This window comes from Stenella coeruleoalba (genome assembly GCF_951394435.1).
Source record: "Stenella coeruleoalba genome assembly, chromosome: X".
NCBI lineage: Eukaryota > Metazoa > Chordata > Mammalia > Artiodactyla > Delphinidae > Stenella > Stenella coeruleoalba.
This window is the reverse complement of record NC_137152.1, coordinates 49,118,651-49,127,033: the sequence shown is the minus strand read 5'-3', so window position 1 is coordinate 49,127,033 and position 8,383 is coordinate 49,118,651.

Genomic DNA, 8,383 nt, shown 5'->3' with positions numbered 1-8,383 from the left:
AAAATCCCTGCAGAAAGTAGGCAGAGAAGGGACTTGCCACAACATAAAGCCATATATGACAAACCCACAGCCAACATCGTCCTTAGTGTTGAACAACTGAAACCATTTCCAGTAAGGTCAGGAACAAGAAAAGGTAGCCCACTCTCACCACTCTTATTCAACATAGTTTTGGAAGTTGTAGCCACAACAATCAGAGAAGTAAAAGAAATAAAAGGAATCCAAATTTGAAAAGAAGAAGTAAAGCTGTCACTGTTTGCAGATGACATGATTCGATACATAGAGTATCCCAAAGATCCTACCAGAAAACTGCTAGAGCTAATCAATGAATTTGGTAAAGTAGCAGGATACAAAATTAATGCACAGAAATCTCTGGCAGTCCTATACACTAATGAGGAAAAATCTGAAAGTGAAATTAAGAAAACACTCCCATAACATTGCAAGAAAAAGAATAAAATATCTAGGAATAAACCTACGTAAGGAGACAAAAGACCTGTATTTAGAAAATTATAGGACACTGATGAAATAAATTAGAGATGATACAAATAGATGGAGAGATATTCCATGGTCTAGGATTGGAAGAATCAACACTGTGAAAATGAATCTACTACCCCAAACAATCTACAGATTGAATGCAATATATATCAAACTACCACTGGCACTTTTCACAGAACTAGTACAAATAATTTCACAATTTGTATGGAAACACAAAAGACCCCAAAGAGCCAAAACAATCTTGAGAACAAAAAATGGAGTTGGACGAATCAGGCTTCCTGACTTCAGACTATACTACAAAGCTACACTAATCAAGACAGTATGGTACTGGCACAAATACAGAAAGATAGATCAATGGAACAGAATAGAAATCCCAGAGATAAACCCACGCACATATGGTCACCTTATCTTTGTTAAAGGAAGCAAGAATATACAGTGGAGAAAAGGCAGCCTCTTCAATAAGTGGTGCCGGGAAAACCGGACAGGTACATGTAAAAGTATGAGATTAGAACACTCCCTAACACCATACACAAAAATAAGCTCAAAATGGATTAAAGACCTAAATGTAAGTCCAGAAACTATCAAACTCTTAGAGGAAAACATAGGCAGAACACTCTATGACATAAATCACATCAAGACCCTTTTTGACCCACCTCCTAGAGAAATGGAAATAAAAAAAAATAAACAAATGGGACCTAGTGAAACTTCAAAGCTTTTGCACAGCAAAGGAAACCATAAACAAGACCAAAATAAAACCCTCAGAATTGGAGATAATATTTGGAAACGAAGCAACTGACAAAGGATTAATCTCCAAAATTTACAAGCAGCTCATGCAGATCAATAACAAAAAAACAAACAACCCAATTCAAAAATGGGCTCAAGACCTAAATAGACATCTCTCCAAAGAAGATATACAGATGGCCAACAAACACATGAAAGAATGCTCAACATCATTAATCATTAGAGAAATGCAAATGAAAACTACAATGAGATATCATCTCACATTGGTCAGAATGGCCATCATCAAAAAATCTGGAAACAATAAATCCTGGAGAGGGTGTGGAGAAAAGGGAACACTCTTACACTGCTGGTGGGAATGTGAATTGGTACAGCCAGTATGGAGAACAGTATGGAGGTTCCTTAAAAATTACAAATAGAACTACCGTATGACCCAGCAATCCCACTACTGGGCATATACCATGAGAAAACCATAATTCAATAAGAGTCATGTACCAAAATGTTCATTGCAGCTCTATTTACAATAGCCAGGAGATGGAAGCAACCTAAGTGTCCATCATCAGATGAATGGATAAAGAAGATGTGGCACATATATACAATGGAGTATTACTCAGTGATAAAAAGAAACAAAATTGAGTTATTTGTAGTGAGGTGGATGGGCCTAGAGGTTATTATACAGAGTGAAGTAAGTCAGAAAGAGGAAAACAAGTACCATATGCTAACACATATATATGGAATCTAAGAAAAAAAATAACAATGGTCATGAAGAACCTAGGGGTAAGACAGGAATAAACACACACACCTGCTAGAGAATGAACTTGAGGATATGGGGAGGGGGAAGGGTAAGCTCTGACCGATTGAGAGAGTGGCATGTACATATATACACTACCAAACGTAAAATAGCTAGCTAGTCGGGGGCGGCTGCATAGCATAGGGAGATCAACTCGGTGCTTTGTGACCACCTAGCGGGCTGGGATAGTGAGGCTTGGAGGGAGTAAGATGCAAGAGGGAAGAGATATGGGAACATATGTATATGTATAAATGATTCACTTTGTTATAAAGCAGAAACTAACCCAGCATTGTAAAGCAATTATACTCCAATAAAGAAGTTCAAAAAAAGAAATAACTACATAAACATATTTAAAGATATGGAGCTAACCACTAGAAGAAGTAAAAATAGAAAACATTTCAAGTGTTGGCCCTGGGAAAGTAACTGATGTTTGGGAAAGGTAGAGCAGGGGATTGTTGGTTTTTGTTACACACCCTTTTATTTTATCATACACCCTTTTATTTTATCTTCTATCATATGTATGCACATGATAAGAACAAGAAAAATAAAAAAAAACAGTTTAGCTCTTAAAAAAAAAGAGATGTTTTTCCAATGAAGATAAAGAAATGGATGACAGGTACATTAAACGATGCTTAATATTACTGGTCACCAGGTAAACTCAAATCAAAACCACAATGAGATATCATCTCAAACGTGATAAAATGGTTACCATCAAGAAGACAAGAGAAATGTGTTTGCAAGCATGTGGAGAAAAGGGAACCCTAGTTCATTGTTGGTGGGAATTTAAATTGGTTCACTATGGAAAACCATATGGTAAATCTTCAACAAATTAAAAATAGACCCACTATATGATCCACCAATTCCACTTCTCCTGTGTATATAACCAAAAGAAATAAAAACAAAATATTAAAGAGATTATTCACCCCCGTGTTTATTGCAGCAGTATTCACAAGAGCTATAGGCTATTTGAAATAAGTATGGCAGAGAAAGACAATTGTACATCACTTACAGGTGGAACCTAAGAAAGTAAAACTTGAAAAAACAAATAAAAGTATGGTTATCATGGAATGGAAGTGGGGGGTTAAAACAGATATTGTTTAAGAATGCAAACTTGCAGATCAGTTCAAGATGGCAGAGTAGAAGGATGTGTGCTCATTTCCTCTTGCAAGAGCACTGGATCACAACAAACTGCTGAACAGTCATTGGCAGGAAGACACTGGAACTCACCAGAAAAGATACCCCATATCCAAAGAAAAACGAGAAGCCACAATAAGACGGTAGGATGGGCACAATCACAATAAAATCAAATCCCATAACTGCTGGGTGGGTGACAAACTGGAGAACAATTATACCACAGAAGTCCATCCACTGGAATGAAATTTCTGAGCCCCAGGTAAGGCTTCCCAACCTGGGGGTCTGTCAATGGGAGAAGGAATTCCCAGAGAATCAGACTTCGAAGGCTAGTGGGATTTGATTGCAGGACTTCGACAGGACTGGGGATACAGATACTCAACTCTTAGAGGGCACACACAAAGTAGTCTGTGCATCAGGACTCAGGGGGTAGGAGCAGTGATCCCATAGGAAACTGAACCAGACCTACCTGCTAGTGTTGGAGGGTCTCCTGCAGAGGTAGGGAGTGGCTGTGGCTCACTGTGGGGACAAAGGACACTGGCAACAGAAGTTCTGGGAAGTACTCTTTGGCATGAGCCCTCCCAGATTCTTCCATTAACCCCACCAAAGATCCTGTAGCCTCCAGAGCTGGGTCACCACAGGCCAAACAACCTACAAGGAGGAAACTCAGCCCCACCAAACAACAGACAATCGGATTAAAGTTTTACTGAGCTCTGATTAAAGTTTTACCAGAGCAACACCAAGTTCTACCCACCACCAGTCCCTCCCATCAAGAAGCTTGCACAAGCCCCTTAGCTAGCCTCATCCACCAGAGGGCAGACAGCAGAAAGAAGAACTACAATCCTGCATCTTGTGGAATGAAAACCACATTCACAGAAAAATAAACAAAATGAAAAGGCAGAGGACTATGTACTACATGAAGGAACAAGGTAAAAACCCCTTAAAAACAACTAAATGAAGTGGAGATAGGCAAACTTCCAGAAAAATAACTCAGAAAAATGATAGTGAAGATGATCCAGGAACTCGGAAAAAGAACGGAGGCAAAGATCGAGAAGATGCTAGAAATGCTTAAAAAAGACCTAGAAATATTAAAGAACAAACACCTGGAAGAACTAAAGAACAAGCAGACAAGAACAATACAATAAGTGAAATGAAAACTACACTAGAAGGAATCAATAGCAGAATAACTGAGGCAGAAGAACGGGTAAGTGACCTGGAAGACAGAATGGTGGAATTCACTTCCATGGAGCAGAATAAAGAAAAAAGAATGAAAAGAAATGAAAACAGCCTAAAACACTTCTGGGACAACATTAGACACAACAACATTCGCATTATAGAGGTCCCAGAAGGAGAAGAGAGAAAGGACCCGAGAAAATACTTGAAGAAATTATAGTCGAAATCTTCCCTAACATGGGTAAGGAAATAGCCACTCAAGGCTAGGAAGGGCAGAGAGTCCCAGGCAGGATAAACCTAAGGAGAAACAAGCTGAGACACATAGTAATCAATTTGACAAATATTAAACACAAAGAAAAATTATTAAAAGCAACAAGCGAAAAATGACAAATAACATACAAGGGAACTCCTATCAGGTTAACAGCTGATTTGGCAGCAGAAACTCTACAAGCCAGAAGGAAGTGGCACAATATATTTAAAGTGATGAAAGGGAAGAATCCAAGATTCGACAGAGAAATCAAAAGTTTTACAGACAAGCAAAACTAAGAGAATTCAGCACCACCAACAAGCTCTACAACAAACACTAAAAGAACTTCCCTAAGTGGGAAACACAAGAGAAGAAAACAACCTACAAAAACCACCCCCAAACAATTAAGAAAATGGTAATAGGAACATACATATCAATAGTAACCTTTAATGTGAATGGATTAAATGCTCCAACCAAAGGACAGAGGCTCACTGAATGGATAGAAAAACAAGACCCATATACATCTGTCTACAAGAGACCCACATCAGGCCCAGGGACACAAACAGACTGAAAGTGAGGGGGTGGAAAAAGATATTCCAAGGAAGTGGAAATCAAAGAATGCTGGAGTAGCAATACTCATATCAGATAAAATAGACTTTAAAATAAAGAATGTTACAAGACACAAGGAAGGACACTACATAATGACCAAGGGATCAATCCAAGAAGAAGATATAACCATTATAAATACATATGCACCCAACTTAGGAGCATCTCAATACATAAGTCAGTTGCTAACAGCTATAAAACAGGAAATCGACAGTAACACAATAATAGTGGGGGACTTTAACATCACACTTACCCCAATGGACAGATCATCCAGACAGAAAATTAATAAGGAAACAGAAGCTTTAAATGACACAATAGACCAGAAAGATTTAACTAAGGTTTACAGGATGTTCCATCTAAAAACAAAAGATTACACTTTCTGCTCAAGTGCACATGGAACATTCTCCAGGATAGATCACATCTGGGGTCACAAATCAATCCTCAGTAAATTAAAAAAAATTGAAATCATAAGAAGCATTTTTTCTGACCACAATGCTATGAGATTAGACATAAATTATAGGAAAGAACATGTAAAAAACACAAACACATGGAGGCTAAACAATACATTACTAAATAACCAAGAGATCACTGAAGAAATCAAAGAGGACATCAAAAATTACATAGAGACAAATGACAATGAAAACACGACAATCCAAAACCTATTGGATGCAGCAAAAGCAGTTCTAAGAGGGAAGTTTATAGCTATACAAGCCTACCTCAAGAACAACAAACATCTCAAATAAACAATCTAACTTTACACCAAAAGGAATTAGAGAAAGAAGAACAAACACAACCCAAAGTTAGTAGAAGGAAAGAAATCATAAAGATCAGAGCAGAAATAAATGAAATAGAAACAAAGAAAAAATTGCAAAGGTGAATAAAACTAAAAGCTGGTTCTTTGAGAAGATAAACAAAATTGATTAACCATTAGCCAGACTCATCAAGAAAAAGAGGGAGAGGACTCAAATCAATAAAATTAGAAATGAAAAAGGAGAAGTTACAACAGACACCACAGAAATATAAAGTATCCTAAGAGACTACTACAAGCAACTCTATGCCAATAAAATGGACAACCTGGAAGAAATGGACAAATTCTTAGAAAGGTATAACCATCCAAGACTGAACCAGGAAGAAATAGAAAATACGAACAGACCAATCACAAGTAATGAAGTTGAAACTGTGATTAAAAATCTTCCAACAAACAGAAGTCCAGGACCATTTGGCTTCACAATTGAACTCTATCAAACATTTAGAGAAGAGTTTATACCCATCCTTCTCAAACTCTTCCAAAAATTGCAGAGGTAGGAACACTCCCAAACTCATTTTATGAGGCAACCGTCACCCTGATTCCAAAACCAGAAAAGATACTACAAAAACGAAAATGATAGACAATATCACTGATGAATATAGATGCAAAAATCCTCAACAAAATACTAGCAAACAGAATCCAAAAACACATTAACAGGATCATACACCATGATCAAGTTGCATTTACCCCACGGATATTCTTCAATATACACAAATCAATCAATGTGATATGCTATATTAACAAATTGAAGAATAAAAACCATATGATCATCTCAATAGATGCAGAAAAAGATTTTGACAAAATTCAACACCCATTTATGAGAAAACCTCTTCAGAAAGTGGGCATAGAGGGAACCTACCTCAACATAATAAAGGCCATATACGACAAACCCATGGCAAACATCATTCTCAATGGTGAAAAGCTGAAAGCATTTCCTCTCTGATCAGGAAGAAGACAAGGATGTCCACTCTCACCATTATTATTCAACACGGTTTTGGAAGTCCTAGCCACGGCAATGAGAGGAGAAAAGGAAATAAAAGTAATACAATTTGGAAAAGAAAAAGTAAAACTGTCACTGTTTACAGATGACATGGTATTATACATAGAGAATCCTAAAGATGCTACCAGAAAACTACTAGAGCTAATCAATAAATTTGGTAAAATAGCAGGTTACAAAATTAATGCACAGAAATCTCTTGCATTCCTATACACTAATGATGAAAAATCTGAAAGGGAAATTAAGGAAACACTCCCATTTACCATTGCAAGAAAAAGAATAAAATACCTAGGAATAAAGCTACCTACGGAGACAAAAGACCTGTTTGCAGAAAACTATAAGACACTGATAAAAGGAATTACAGATGATACAAACAGATGGAGAGATATACCTTGTTCTTGGATTGGAAGACTCAGTATTGTGAAAATGACTATACTACCCAAAGCAATCTATAGATTCAATGCAATCCCTATCAAATTCCTAATGGCATTTTTTAGAGAACCAGAACAAAAAATCTTAAAATTTGTATGGAGACACAAAAGACCCCGAATAGCCAAAGCAGTCTTGAGGGAAAAAAACGGAGCTGGAGGAATCAGACTCCCTGACTTCAGACTATACTACAAAGCTACAATAATCAAGACAATATGGTACTGAGACAAAAACAGAAATATAGGTCAATGGAACAGGATAGAAAGTCCAGAGATAAACCCACGCACCTATGGTCAACTAATCTATGACAAAGGAGGCAAGGATATACAATGGAGAAAAGACAATCTCTTCAATAAGTGCTGCTGGGAAAAGTGCACAGCTACCTGTAAAAGAATGAAATTAGAACACTCCTTAACACCATACACAAAAATAAACTCAAAATGGAGTAGAGACCTAAATGTAAGACCAGACACTGTAGAACTCTTAGAGGAAAACATAGGAAGAACAACCTTTGACATAAATAACAGGAAGATCTTTTTTGATCCACGTCCTAGAGTAATGGAAATAAAAACAAAAATAAGCAAATGGAACCTAATGAAACTTAAAAGCTTTTGCACAGGAAATGAAACTATAAACTAGACCAAAAGACAACCCTCAGAATGGGAGAACATATTTGCAAATGAATCAACAGACAAAGGATTAATCTCCAAAATATATAAACAGCTCATGCAGCTCAATATTAATAAAACAAACAACCCAATCCAAAAATGGGCAAAAAACCTAAATAGACATTTTTCCAAAGAAGACATACAGATGACCAAGAAGCACATGAAAAGGTGTTCAACATCACTAATTATTAGAGAAATGGAAATCAAAACTACAATGAGGTATCACCTCACACCTGTTAGAATGGGCATCATCAGAAAATCTGCAAACAACAAATGCTGGAGAGGGTGTGGAGAAAAGGGAACC